Consider the following 13706-nt stretch of genomic DNA (forward strand, 5'->3'; position numbering starts at 1 on the left):
AAACAATCAAGTATTGTAAAATAACTTCTTCTTCGCTCAGCTGTTCTCGTTAGGAATCACCACAGCAACCGTTTCTCATTCTGTGCTCTGTATCTTCCTCTGTGACACAAACCACCTGCATGTCCTCCCTCAACACATCCATAAACCTCCTCTTTGGCCTCCTTCTTCCCCTCCTGCTTGGTGGCTCCATCCTCAGCATCCTTCTCCCTGTATACCCTGGGTCCCTTCTCTACACGGCCAAACCCTCTCACTGTCACTTTTCTGATTTTGTCTCCAGACTGTCCTCTCTGTGCTCTCCCTATGATATGCTCTTTCCTAATCCTGTCCATCCTTGTCACTACCAAAGAAAACTGCACCAAACTAAAGCTCTGCTACCTCCAGCTCTGCCTCCTGTCTTTTTGTTAGTACCACCATCTCTAAGCTGTACAACATAGCTGGTCTCACCATAGTCTTGGTAACTTTACCCTTCACTCTCATCATCTACCTTCACCACCTCTACTCCTTGCATCTGTATGATAAGGCATGATCTAGAATTCAATCAGTCTTGTCTTGAGTGGATAGATGGATAGCGCTACAACCAAATAGATATTATACATCTTCATCGAAATGAATGAAAAATCATATCCAAAAATCAAATGAACAACATCACAGTGTTTCTTTTACTGGTTTTGCACCTTTGAAAGCTACACAAATTCTGGAGTGCCAATGATATATCAACTAAATATATCAAGTAAATATACAGCTTATAAAACACTGGTATTGTCAGTGTCGCAGTGAAGGCAGGGCAGACCAATTTTTAGGGGGGACCATTTGGTCTGCGACACCAGTACTGATATATGGTTCTGAATGCTGGGTATTGAAGAAACAAGATGAATGAAGGCTACAAACCGTGGAAATAAAGTGCTTCCGAAGAATGCTGAAGGTAACCAGAAGAGATAGAACTGGAAATGAAGTCATGAGACAAATAGTAGGCTCAACTGAAACAGTGGTTGATGTTATATGTAAGAAGAGGCTAAAGTATTTTGGTCATGTTACAGTAAAAGAATGAAGCAGAAAAGACAACTGACAAGAGTCTTGCACTGCTACAAACCCTGGACGGAGAAAGAAAGGACGGCAGACAAAGACATGAATGAATAATATACAGGAAGACCTTAAGATACATGGCATAAGCATGGAAGAAAGCTGTGCAACTCAGGACAGGACGACATGGAAAAATCTTGTGTCAACGCCATCTGCATCTGAGGATTGACAGAACGGCAGAAGAAGCACCTTTGAAAATTCTCCTGGTGTTCCCAACAAGGAGGCCATGCAGAACGTACTGATAAAATTGGGGAAACTTTTGAATCTCTCCTGATAAACTGAAAGACATGGTTGAAGAAATGAGTGTTGTGTCTTCCTACCAGCTGGCAGCACATTACAAATAATGGATGGAGGTTTTGACACAGGATTTAAAACCCATATTACCTTTGTACAGTAATGTGAAAATGTTTTTTGCACTCCTATGTTTTTAGGGTATTGTGTGTGTGTGCTTGCGTGTGTGTGTGCGTGTGTGTAAAGCTGACAGAAAATAAATCTTGAAATATCCAGCTATTCCTTTTCCAATAACCAATACATCCAAATCTATTTTATTATTATTATTATTATTAAAAGAAGTGCAGTTGCTCTGTAGCATAGAAGTTGAACAAAGTCTTGTACAGGCCCTGAGGGGAACTAGTGCCAGTGCTTATTCCCCAGATTCCACAGCGCAGTGCAGATGAGAGTCTACAGCTCTTTCTGGACAGGAAGTTAGTGGTTACTCCCCCAGCCAAGGCCAGTAAACAAATAATGAATGTTTATGACTTCAATGGTATGCATATTTCATGAGGTGAAAGCTGAAACATACTATTCAACGAAGCCTCGCCTCATTGAATGGTATGTTTCAGCTTTCACCGAATTAAATATTCGTTCCATTGAAAGAATGTAAAAACATTCATTATTTGTTTTATATAATGGCTAAAATAGATCCTTGTCATTTTATATTATATTAATTTACAAACAGCAGAAAAGAGACTTACATTTTGGTGCATGTGACTTTGTGTACTTCCAAAAAAAAAAAAAAAAGACTGTGTACTTCCTCACTCCAGCGAAAGTCACATCAGAGATTTGTCCAGCTTTTGTGCATCACTGCTGCTGACATCAACAATCCAACACAAACTTTAAATAGGGTTCCAAAAATAATTCTGACAATGAAGTCTGCGATGCCATGTGCCGACTTTGTATACTTCCAAAAAAAGAAAAAAAAAAACTGTCCCTCCTTACAAGTCACAAATGAATCCAGCTTTTCATTCTAACTTCCTACTAACAGCTCTTCATGCCTCCAGGCGGCTTACAGCGCAGTGGATTTATTTTGTGTGTGTGTGTGTGTGTGTGTGTGCGTGTGTGTGTGTGTGTGTGTTCAAAGAATTAGCACCATCATTTAGCTCCTTCAAATCGTCATCGGTCAGCAAAACAAACTCTGTTTGTAGTTAGCTAAACGGTGCCCCCACTAGTGGGTGGGATTTGCAGCGTGCAATGGTACCAAACATGGAACCAAATTGCACTCTAAATGGAACCAAATTGCAGGCTAAATGCAACAATGGGACAAATAATCCATGTCACATGACATACAAAGCACCAATCAAATGACAAGGATCCACTCAGCCGTTATATCAAATCAAATCAATTTTATTTATATAGCGCCAAATCACAACAAACAGCTGCCCCAAGGCACTTTATATTATAAGGCAAGGCCATACAATAATTACGGAAAAACCCCAACGGTCAAAACGACCCCCTGTGAGCAAACACTTGGCGACAGTGGGAAGGAAAAACTCCATTTTAACAGGAAGAAACCTCCAGCAGAACCAGGCTCAGGGAGGGGCAGTCTTCTGCTGGGACTGGTTGGGGCTGAGGGAGAGAACCAGGAAAAAGACATGCTGTGGAAGAGAGCAGAGATCAATCACTAATGATTAAATGCAGAGTGGTGCATACAGAGCAAAAAGAGAAAGAAACACTCAGTGCATCATGGGAACCCCCAGCAGTCTAAGTCTATAGCAGCATAACTAAGGGTCACCTGATCCAGCCCTAACTATAAGCTTTAGCAAAAAGGAAAGTTTTAAGCCTAATCTTAAAAGTAGAGAGGGTGTCTGTCTCCCTGATCTGAATTGGGAGCTGGTTCCAGAGGAGAGGAGCCTGAAAGCTGAAGGCTCTGCCTCCCATTCTACTCTTACAAACCCTAGGGACTACAAGTAAGCCTGCAGTCTGAGAGCAAAGCGCTCTATTGGGGTGATATGGTACTATGAGGTCCCTAAGATAAGATGGGACCTGATTATTCAAAACCTTATAAGTAAGAAGAAGAATTTTAAATTCTATTCTAGAATTAACAGGAAGCCAATGAAGAGAGGCCAATATGGGTGAGATATGCTCTCTCCTTCTAGTCCCGGTCAGTACTCTAGCTGCAGCATTTTGAATTAACTGAAGGCTTTTCAGGGAACTTTTAGGACAACCTGATAATAATGAATTACAATAGTCCAGCCTAGAGGAAATAAATGCATGAATTAGTTTTTCAGCATCACTCTGAGACAAGACCTTTCTAATTTTAGAGATATTGCGCAAATGCAAAAAAGCAGTCCTACATATTTGTTTAATATGCGCATTGAATGACATAACCTGATCAAAAATGACTCCAAGATTTCTCACAGTATTACTAGAGGTCAGGGTAATGCCATCCAGAGTAAGGATCTGGTTAGACACCATGTTTCTAAGATTTGTGGGGCCAAGTACAATAACTTCAGTTTTATCTGAGTTTAAAAGCAGGAAATTAGAGGTCATCCATGTTTTTATGTCTGTAAGACAATCCTGCAGTTTAGCTAATTGGTGTGTGTCCTCTGGCTTCATGGATAGATAAAGCTGGGTATCATCTGCGTAACAATGAAAATTTAAGCAATGCTGTCTAATAATACTGCCTAAGGGAAACATGTATAAAGTGAATAAAATTGGTCCTAGCACAGAACCCATAATTAACCTTAGTCTGTGAAGAAGATTCCCCTTTACATGAACAAATTGTAATCTATTAGATAAATATGATTCAAACCACTGCAGCGCAGTGCCTTTAATACCTATGGCATGCTCTAATCTCTGTAATAAAATTTTATGGTCAACAGTATCAAAAGCAGCACTGAGCTCTAACAGAACAAGCACAGAGATGAGTCCACTGTCTGAGGCCATAAGAAGATCATTTGTAACCTTCACTAATGCTGTTTCTGTACTAAGATGGATTCTAAAACCTGACTGAAACTCTTCAAATAGACCATTCCTCTGCAGATGATCAGTTAGCTGTTTTACAACTACCCTTTCAAGAATTTTTGAGAGAAAAGGAAGGTTGGAGATTGGCCTATAATTAGCTAAGATAGCTGGGTCAAGTGATGGTTTTTTAAGTAATGGTTTAATTACTGCCACCTTAAAAGCTTGTGGTACATAGCCAACTAACAAAGATAATATATATATAATATATAATATATATATATATTATATATTATATATATATATAATATAATATCCATTAACAGCTGGGTGGACTGATACAGTGCAAATGAAGCATTTTGTCCAGGGACACAGACAGGTATGTTGTGTGTTGGGGAGGGGTTTGGCTGGACCAGGTTGGGTTGTTTTGTGTATGTTTTCCTTGGATAAGATTGCCGGAGAATACAACCTTGTGACGACCGTGTGGGGATGCTGAGGGCCGTTTCAGAGTCTGACATCGCGCCTGTGAAGGAGGACGAGGGTGAGAGGCAAATGTTGTCAGCACACGGCAGAGGTGAATATTCTGAAGAGTTTATCCGTGAATATAAATTGGCGTTTATACGCAGCTATAAGTAATTATTGGTGGAAATTGTTTGGCGTGCTCCTCACGGTAGTGGCGTGCGGATTAATGATCCTCCACTAGCTGTGAGCAGCAGCCTCTTTGAACTAAGTTTGAAACTAGACCTAAACGTGTAGCTGATAAGTTTGCCTCTAAACAATATTTCGTAGTAATAAGTGTTGAATAATCTCATCTCTGTTCCTCCTTCGCAGAGTACAGTCTGGGAAAGTCACCTGGGGGGGGGTTGTTGGCGGAACTCCTGAGTCCTGAACGTTTGGACTCCGACTGTTGAGACGCTGAGAGAGCGCGCCGTCTTTTCACCTCACCAGAACTTGAATTATTTAGTATTTCATGTATAGCACAAAGGGAGAAAAATAAATGTTTTCTTTTTGGAACTGCTTCTGATTACTTCATGCTGGGTTCAGTCAGATACTGGACCGCTCCTCAATCCGCGTCTTATCCATAACAGAATTCTCCGGCCAAACCAATATGGACCCAGCGGCAGAAGCAGTTCCTTTTCAGGAGAAGGTCCAGAAGCACCTGGAGATGATTTGGGAGCGGGTGCAGCGCCTTTCGATTCAAATTGAGCAGGCGGACGCCCGTGTTGCAGAGCTTGTAGCGCAGGCTGTTCCGCTTCCTGTGGTTGCAGCTCCGGTTCCATCGAGCGCGGTGCAGAGGAATGCTGCTGCTTTGAGGGGGGTGTTTGTAGACGGGTTGAATGACTCCCTGAAAGACGAGCTAGCGGTCCGTGACGAACCGAAGGATTTAGATGAGTTGATATCCTTGGTTATTCGTCTAGACGATCGGATTAAGGAGCGTGGACGGGAGAGAGGGTGAGCGTCCGAGCGGGGTGTTTTGTCTCGGGGTTTTCCCCGACATAAGTCCGGACCGCCTCTTCTTTGTTCCACTGAGACTCCTCCGACGGGACCTCTAGCTCCTCTAGTGTATGAGCCAATGCGGCTCGGAGGGGTCGGAGCAGCCATGTTGCCCCGGTCAAACGCGCGTCAGGAAACAGCATCGTAACATGGCTCCAGGTGTTTTACGGACGTTTTTTATGCGATATAAATGGGAGTTTTCGTAAACTAGTTTTTGTGTATAGCACTTGAGGTAGTTCTGGTGAGGTGAACAGGCTGGCTGGTCGGAGTTCGTTTGGACTCAGGTAAACGTGGTTTTTTTTTTATTATTATTTATAGTTGTTTCAATTTTGTTAGCGGAGTGGGTCGTTTTATTTTGTTGGTTTTTATTTCCCTGTCCCCTATCCCCAGCCTCACACACTTCTGGCCGTTCGTCTTTGGTGTTGTGGGGTGGTGCAGGTTGGTTCCTGGGCATTCCCATGAGGACCTCTGCACCTGGGGGGGGGGGGGGGGTCCAGGGCTTTTTTCTTAAGTTTAGTTGATTCCCGGTTCCACTCCAGCCTCAGCGAGCCTCTGACCGTTCGCCATTGGCATCGCTGAGGTGTCGGGCAGTAGGGATGTACTCCAGTCGGAGCGGTGGGGCCGATCAGTGCCATACGCCTTTTCCGCTGCCCCACCCCTCCCGGTAGGCTGGAGTATAGTCGGGGGGTCGACACCGGCCGTCTTGCCGGTTTTCTCCTGCCCTTGGGGGTGGAGCTGGGTTACGTTTTTCCTATTGGCTTCTCCGGCTTAGTAGTCCTGTGCCGATTGCCGCGACGTGTTTCCCGAAAGACTCTCCAGGTCTTTCGGGGTGCTGGGGAGGTCAATAGGGCTTTCTGTAGTTTTTGTTTGCTCCTGGGGCGGTTTTTGGAAATCCCTGGGGGTTTGGGGTTTTTGTTTCCTCCTGTTTCCCCCCGGGGTTTAATGGGATGGTCCTTTGGGGGGGAGGTTGACTGTGGGGCCGACCTGCCGTGTTAGGCTGGGGTGGGGTTCCTGGGTTGTGGGAGTGTCTCCTGGGGTTTGATGGGACGGTCCTCTGGGGGACGTTGGGGCTCCCGTGTATGCCTGGGGATTCCTGGATGGCTCCTGCCGTGGTCGTTGCTCCTGGGGTTGACGATGATGTCCCCTGGGGGAAGTCGGGCTCCACATGTTGGGGGAGGGCGTTGTTTGTTTTTTCCTTTGACCTGTGTTTTAATGTGTTGGGGGGTTTTTGTTGGGGTTTTTGGGTTTGTGTGTTTTTTATTCCTCCCCAGGGTTTGATGGGACGGTCCTCTGGGGGGGGTGTTGGGTTGGGTATTGTGTTTTTCTTTTGTGTTTACCCCAGTGTGCTTCCCTGGGGTATGTTTGTGGTACTCTTTGGGGGGGATGCTGGGGGCCTTTTTTTTGTGTGTTTTGTTTTTGTGCTTGGGGTTGTTTCGGGATTTTTTTTTTTTTTTTTTTTTGATGCCGGCCAGCCTTTCTTCCGCATCTCCCGGCTCTGCTGCCTGCTGTGATCTCTGCCCTCCTCCTGCTTTGGCCTTTGTTGTGTGGGGTTGTTTTTGGGTCTGGTTTGTGCGGTCACAGGGAGGCTTCCCGTTGACGGGGGGTACTGTTGTGTGTTGGGAGGGTTTGGCTGGACCAGGTTGGGTTGTTTTGTGTTTGTTTTCCTTCCCAGGTGATTTGGGGCTGTTCTCTGAGGAAAATGTGCTGCAGAAGAGTCTCTCTCCTCTGTTACGATGATTGGCTGCACCTGTTGCATTCTCGTGCGGCTCTCTATTAGGACAATCCACGACACCTGTGATGTTCACGTGCAGATCTGAGGACTTCCAGCTGGTACCAATGTAATGATGAAGAACTACATTTAAACCAGCAGTGAGTTGGATAAGATTGCCGGAGAATATGACCTTGTGACGACCGTGTGGGGACACTGAGGGCCGTTTCAGAGTCTGACATCGCGCCTGTGAAGGAGGACGAGGGTGAGAGGCAAATGTTGTCAGCACACGGCATCAGGTGAATATTCTGAAGAGTTTATCCGTGAATGGAAATTGGCATTTATACGCAGCTATAAGTAATTATTGGTGGAAATTGTTTGGCGTACTCCTCACGGTAGTGGCATGCGGATTAATGATCCTCCACTAGCTGTGAGCAGCAGCCTCTTTGAACTAAGTTTGAAACCAGACCTAAACGTGTAGCTGATAAGTTTGCCTCTAAACAATATTTCGTAGTAATAAGTGTTGAATAATCTCATCTCTGTTCCTCCTTCGCAGAGTACAGTCTGGGAAAGTCACCTGGGGGGGGGTTGTTGGCGGAACTCCTGAGTCCTGAACGTTCGGACTCCGACTGTTGAGACGCTGAGAGAGCGCGCCGTCTTTTCACCTCACCAGAACTTGAATTATTTAGTATTTCATGTATAGCACAAAGGGAGAAAAATAAATGTTTTCTTTTTGGAACTGCTTCTGATTACTTCATGCTGTGTTCAGTCAGATACTGGACCGCTCCTCAATCCGCGTCTTATCCATAACAAGGTAGCCTGACCTGAGTCAATCCCCGGTCTACCTACATCCAGGGTTCAGTTCCTGGTGTGCATTCCAGGCTACCTGTCTTTGTCCTCGGCCAAGACTCATTATCTGCTTTGTCTCAGTTCACCAAACAGGGTACTGGCCTTGGCTAGGAAGTAAGCTGCGATGGACTGGTGTCCTGTTCAGGAAATCTCATCCCTTTCAAGCTTTGGAATCACTGGCACCAATGGGCCTGTCCATAAATGTGTTAGAATCTTTAGTTTCACACTGTAAAAATGTTTGTTTTGTTGTTGTTGTTGTTGTTGTTAGTATGTGTGCTGGCCAGTAAATTACAAAGACAGTAATAAATAAATAAGTCATTTGTAAAACCTGATTAAGCAAATTTCATTTTCTTAGAAATTGCAGGAGACCATGTATTTATCCATCTATTTTCCCAACATCCTTATTCCAGTTAAGGGTCACAGGGGCTGGAGGCCATCCCAGCGGGCACAGGGCGTGAGGCGGGGTACACCTTAGACAGGCCGCAAGTTTATCGCAGAGCCACATGTAGACACCTTATGTCAAATTGTAGTCACCACCAGTTCACTTAACCAAGTCTTTAGAAGTGGGAACCCACATAAACACAGAAAGGGTGAGGTCTGACGTGAACTCTGGGCCTTCTTGCTATGAAGCAACAGTGCTGATCACTAAGCCACCTGTATTGCTCATTTTATTTTACTTTTTGAGTACTTTGTTTATTGCTTGCTTATTGACATTTTGCACACAAGAAAAAGCAACAATTTTAAAGCACTTGCAAATGGCAGTGTGGTGAGGTGCACAGTAACAACAGCAAAAACATAATGACAGGAACGCAGAACAGTCAGCTTGTTCATACAATATTTGGGTGATTCTTAAGACTACGGGCACTTATTATGTCCTTTGATCATATTGTATGAAAAACAGAAAAAAGGGGAAATTTCACACTTTTATAATTATCTTTACAATGAAAGTGTTTTAAGAACTTTGTTCTGGTAGTCTATGATGACTTTTTCACCTTTTTTCAGCATCATTATATGCAAATATTGCCATTTTGTGCTTGTCCCACACCCAGACTTTTGATCTTCACTGATAAAAATGAATGGTAAAGAAACATTTTTTTCTAATGTTTTAAAATATCTCTGACTAAAATATCAGTAAAATAATCAAAACATAATTGGGGTATTCAATGTCATACAACTGTTGTGATTTTTTTTTTAAACAAAATGTAGTTGTCCCACACTATTGCTGTAATTTCCACCACAACACTGTAATGTCCCTTTAAACAGTTTGTATGAAAGATTGTTTGGGTAGTTTCTATGGAGGTAAACAGTGACATCAGAGCACATGTATATAGTGGCAAATCACAAACAGTTGCCCCAAGGCGCTTTATATTGTAAGGCAATGGTGTTGTGGAAATTACATTTACAAGGCCAATAGTGCCCGTAGTTAAAGAATCACCCATTTAACATGTGATGGTGAGTAACAAGCTTATTCTAAAAGTCCCTTTAAATTTGCTTCTATGTATGTTTTCATAACTGATCTTTATATTTGTTCCATTCAAGAGGCTGATATTTGCATCAGTAGTTGACCAAAAAAAAAAAAAAATCACATCTGTGCCACCAAAAGCAGGAACTTGGGGCGAGTCACTATTCATGGAAGAAGAGCTCTAGCATCAAAGGCATAACCTGTTTATCATCTTTGTGTTACTGTGACACTACAGATGATTGAAGTGCAGCCTGACCTGCTGTCATCTGGCCAGATTCTACACATCTTTGTAGCAATGATAATCTGAAATGTCATTGCCAAAAATGTCCAGTAAATAATTCACCTATCAGTCAACAGGACTTAGGTTAATACCTCTGAGTTCAAAAACAACAAACACACTACAATGAAAAGGCGTTATTTCTTTGATCTGAACCAAGTGAAATCAAATAATGATCAAATAACTGTGTTCACATCCACATAGCCATGAAGGTCCACGAGTCCCTGAGAGTCTTCTACGTAGAGTGTACGTGTGCTAAATCTTGGCAGTTGTTTGTGTAACTGGGTCTGCACACATGCTCCCTTTTCACTGTAGCTTTACCTGTGCGATGCAGAGGTCCCCATCTCAACTTGACTTTTACAATCTTGCTGTTTCAGTGTGTAGCTAACATTTAGGTGTAGCTAACATTTTGTTATCCTCACAAAAAGGAATGTCAAAGGGCTAAACATCCACCCCAGGCCAGGTTACTGTAAATGTTCCAATAAAATGAAAGTACATCAAAATATCTGTTAAGTCATATGAACAAATGCAAATGCAACACTTTTCACTGACATTTTTCACAAGTTGAAGTGAAACATCTAAGACTTCTTATGTGCACACGAAAGGTTTGTTTTCCTTGAATTTTGTTCACAAATGTGATATATCCATGTTTGGAAGCATTTTAACTTTTCCCACCTACAAAGAATGGAGAGGTCTTTAATTTTTACACTTCAACTGTGAGAGACAGAATCTAAAAAAAATCCAGAAAAACACATTGTATGATTTTGAAATAATTAATTGTAATTTATTGCATGAACTAAGTATTTGATACAATAGAAAAACAGAACAACAGAACATAATATTTGGTACAGAAACCTTTGTTTGCAATTACAGAGGTCAGACGTTTCCTGTTGTTCTTGACCAAGTTTGCACACATCACAGCTGAGATTTTTGTCCACTCTTACATACAGATCTTCTCCATATCTTTCAAGTTTCAGGGCTGTCGCTGAGCAACACTTTGGAAGGAGTTTCAGCTCCCTCCAAAGATTTTCTACTGAGTTCAGGTCTGGAGACTGGCTAGGCCACTCCAGGACCTTGAAATGCTTCATACGGAGCCCCTCCTTAGTTGCCCTGGCTATGTGTTTGGGTGGAAAACCCAGCCATGGCCCATCTTCAATGCTCTTACTGAGGGAAGGAGGTTGTTTGCCAAAATCTCGCAATACATGACCCCATCCATCCTCCCTCCAGTACGGTGCAGTCGTCCTGTCCACTTTGCAGAAAAGCACCCCCAAAAATGATGTTTCCACCCCCATGCTTCACGGTGGTGACATTGTTCTTGGGGTTGTACTCATCCTTCTTCTTCCTCCAAACACAGCGAGTGGAGTTGATACCACAAAGCTCTATTTTGTTATCATCTGACCACATGAACTTCTCCCGTGCCTCCTTTGGATCATCCAGACTGTCACTGCCAAACTTCAAACAGGCCTCGACATGTGCTGGCTTGAGCAGGGGGACCTTGCTGCCCTGCAGGATTTTAAACCATCACGGCATAATGTGTTACTAATGTAATCTTTGTGAGTGTGGTCCCAGCTCTCTTAAGGTCATTGACCAGGTCCTCTCATGTAGTTCTGGGCTTTCTCAGAATCATCCTTACCCCACAAGGTGAGGTCTTGTATGGAGCCCCAGACCGAGGAAGATTGACAGTCATCTTGTGTGTCTTCCATTTTCTAATAATTCCGCCAACAGTTGTTACCTTCTCACCAAGCTGCTTGCCTGTTTTCCTGTAGTCCATCCCAGCCTCGTGCAGGTCTACAATTTTGTTGCTGATGTCCTTAAACAGCTCTTTGGTCTTGGCCATGGTGGATCAGTTGGAATGTGATTGATTGTGTGGACAGGTGTCTTTTATACAGGTATACCTGTATAAAAGACACCTATTTGAACTCTTTTATAACTCTTTTCAAATAGGTGCAATTAATACAGGCAAAGAGTGCAGAACAGGAGGGCTTCTTAAAGAAAACTAACAGGTCTGTGAGAACCACAATTCTTGCTGGCTTGTAGGTGATCAAAAACTTATTTCATGCAATAAAATGCAAATTAATTATATAAAAATCATACAATGTAATTTTCTGGATTTTGTTTTTGGATTGTCAGAGTGGAAGTGTACAGATGGTAAAAAATCCACATCTCTCCATTCTTTGTAGGTGCGGAAACTTGCAAAATCGACAGCGTATTAAATACTTATTTTCCCCACTCTGTGTGTGTGTATATATATATATGTATGAAGTTCCTTCAGTGTCTTCCTTTTTCACTCGGGGTTGCCACAACACACCTAAGATGACACAACATTACATGAAGAATGGGCAGTATTGACCCAAGATCTTTCTGCTTTGAAAACGAGTGCAGTAACTGCTTAGCCACCACACTGTTTTTGCTGCCTTTAACGACCATGGGCTTAGAATTTTTTCTTTCTTTCAATTTTTTCCTTGACAGGGATACGCCCTCTGTGAGTGCTACAGTTTACATATAGCCTAAATTGACCTCAGTTCAGGCACACACACTCATCTTCAACCACTTATCCAAGATCGGGTCACGGGGGGCTGGAGCCTATCCCAGCAGTCATAGGGCGTGAAGTGGGGTACACCCTGGACAGGACGCCAGTCTTTCAAAGGGCCACATGTAGATAAACAAACATATTCACACCTGCACGCACACCTACAGACAATTTAAAGCTTCCAATTCACCTATCCTGCATGTCTTTGGATGTGGGAGGAAGCCGGAGCACCCTGTTGTGTGGGCCGCCAGAAGAGGAGGTACTGCTGGCCCACCACCAGAGGGCACCTTGCCTGAAGTGCGGGCTTCAGGCACGAGAGGGCGCTGCCGCCACGGACACAGCCGGGGGTGACAGCTGTCACTCATTATCTCTTGACAGCTGTCACCCATCTACTCTACAGCATCTCACTCCATAAAGACCAGACGTCATCTCCACCTCGTTGCCGAGATATCGTACTTCTATGGAGGTAACTTTCTCTGCCTGTATTAATTGATTCCAAGAGCTATTGTTTTGCAGCTGTCAACCAGAGGACCGGCGTGGGTCGCGACTGTTTCGTCCTACGTCCGTCAGATAAGTGGTTAAACAGACGCTGCACGAGTGTGTGTTAGAGGTGGAGGTGGCATTCCCACCGTTGTTGTTACGGGGTGTACACACACCCACACTTGACTGTCTTTGTTCTTCGCCAGCAGTACCAGATCCGACAGTCGGGGACGGTGATCACCTGGGAATTCGGGACTTGGCGGCTCCAGTATTCACCAGGTTCGGTGGCGGCGGAAATCGTGTGGTTCCGGCTCTTCTCAGGACAGACGTCTTCTATCCTCGAGCCTGCCCACACGTCACCTTTGTGGATTGACTGTTATCAGATTCTGAGATTGTCTGTGTATTCATTGTGCACCTTCACAACATTAAATTGTTACTTTTTGGCTCATCTATTGACCGTTCACTTGCGCCCCCTGTTGTGGGTCAGTGTCACTACACTTTCACAACAGGATATCTCGGCCAGCGTCATAGATCCCGAGGGGCGTCACCCATCTGTTGGACAGCCAATGGAAGAGCAGGGTGCACAGGCGTCTGCAGGAGGCGTGCTCGGTGAGTTGCAGCAAATCCTCACCGCCTTTACCGCTCG

The sequence above is a fragment of the Thalassophryne amazonica genome, chromosome 10, assembly GCF_902500255.1.
Source record: "Thalassophryne amazonica chromosome 10, fThaAma1.1, whole genome shotgun sequence".
Classification (NCBI taxonomy): Eukaryota; Metazoa; Chordata; class Actinopteri; order Batrachoidiformes; family Batrachoididae; genus Thalassophryne; species Thalassophryne amazonica.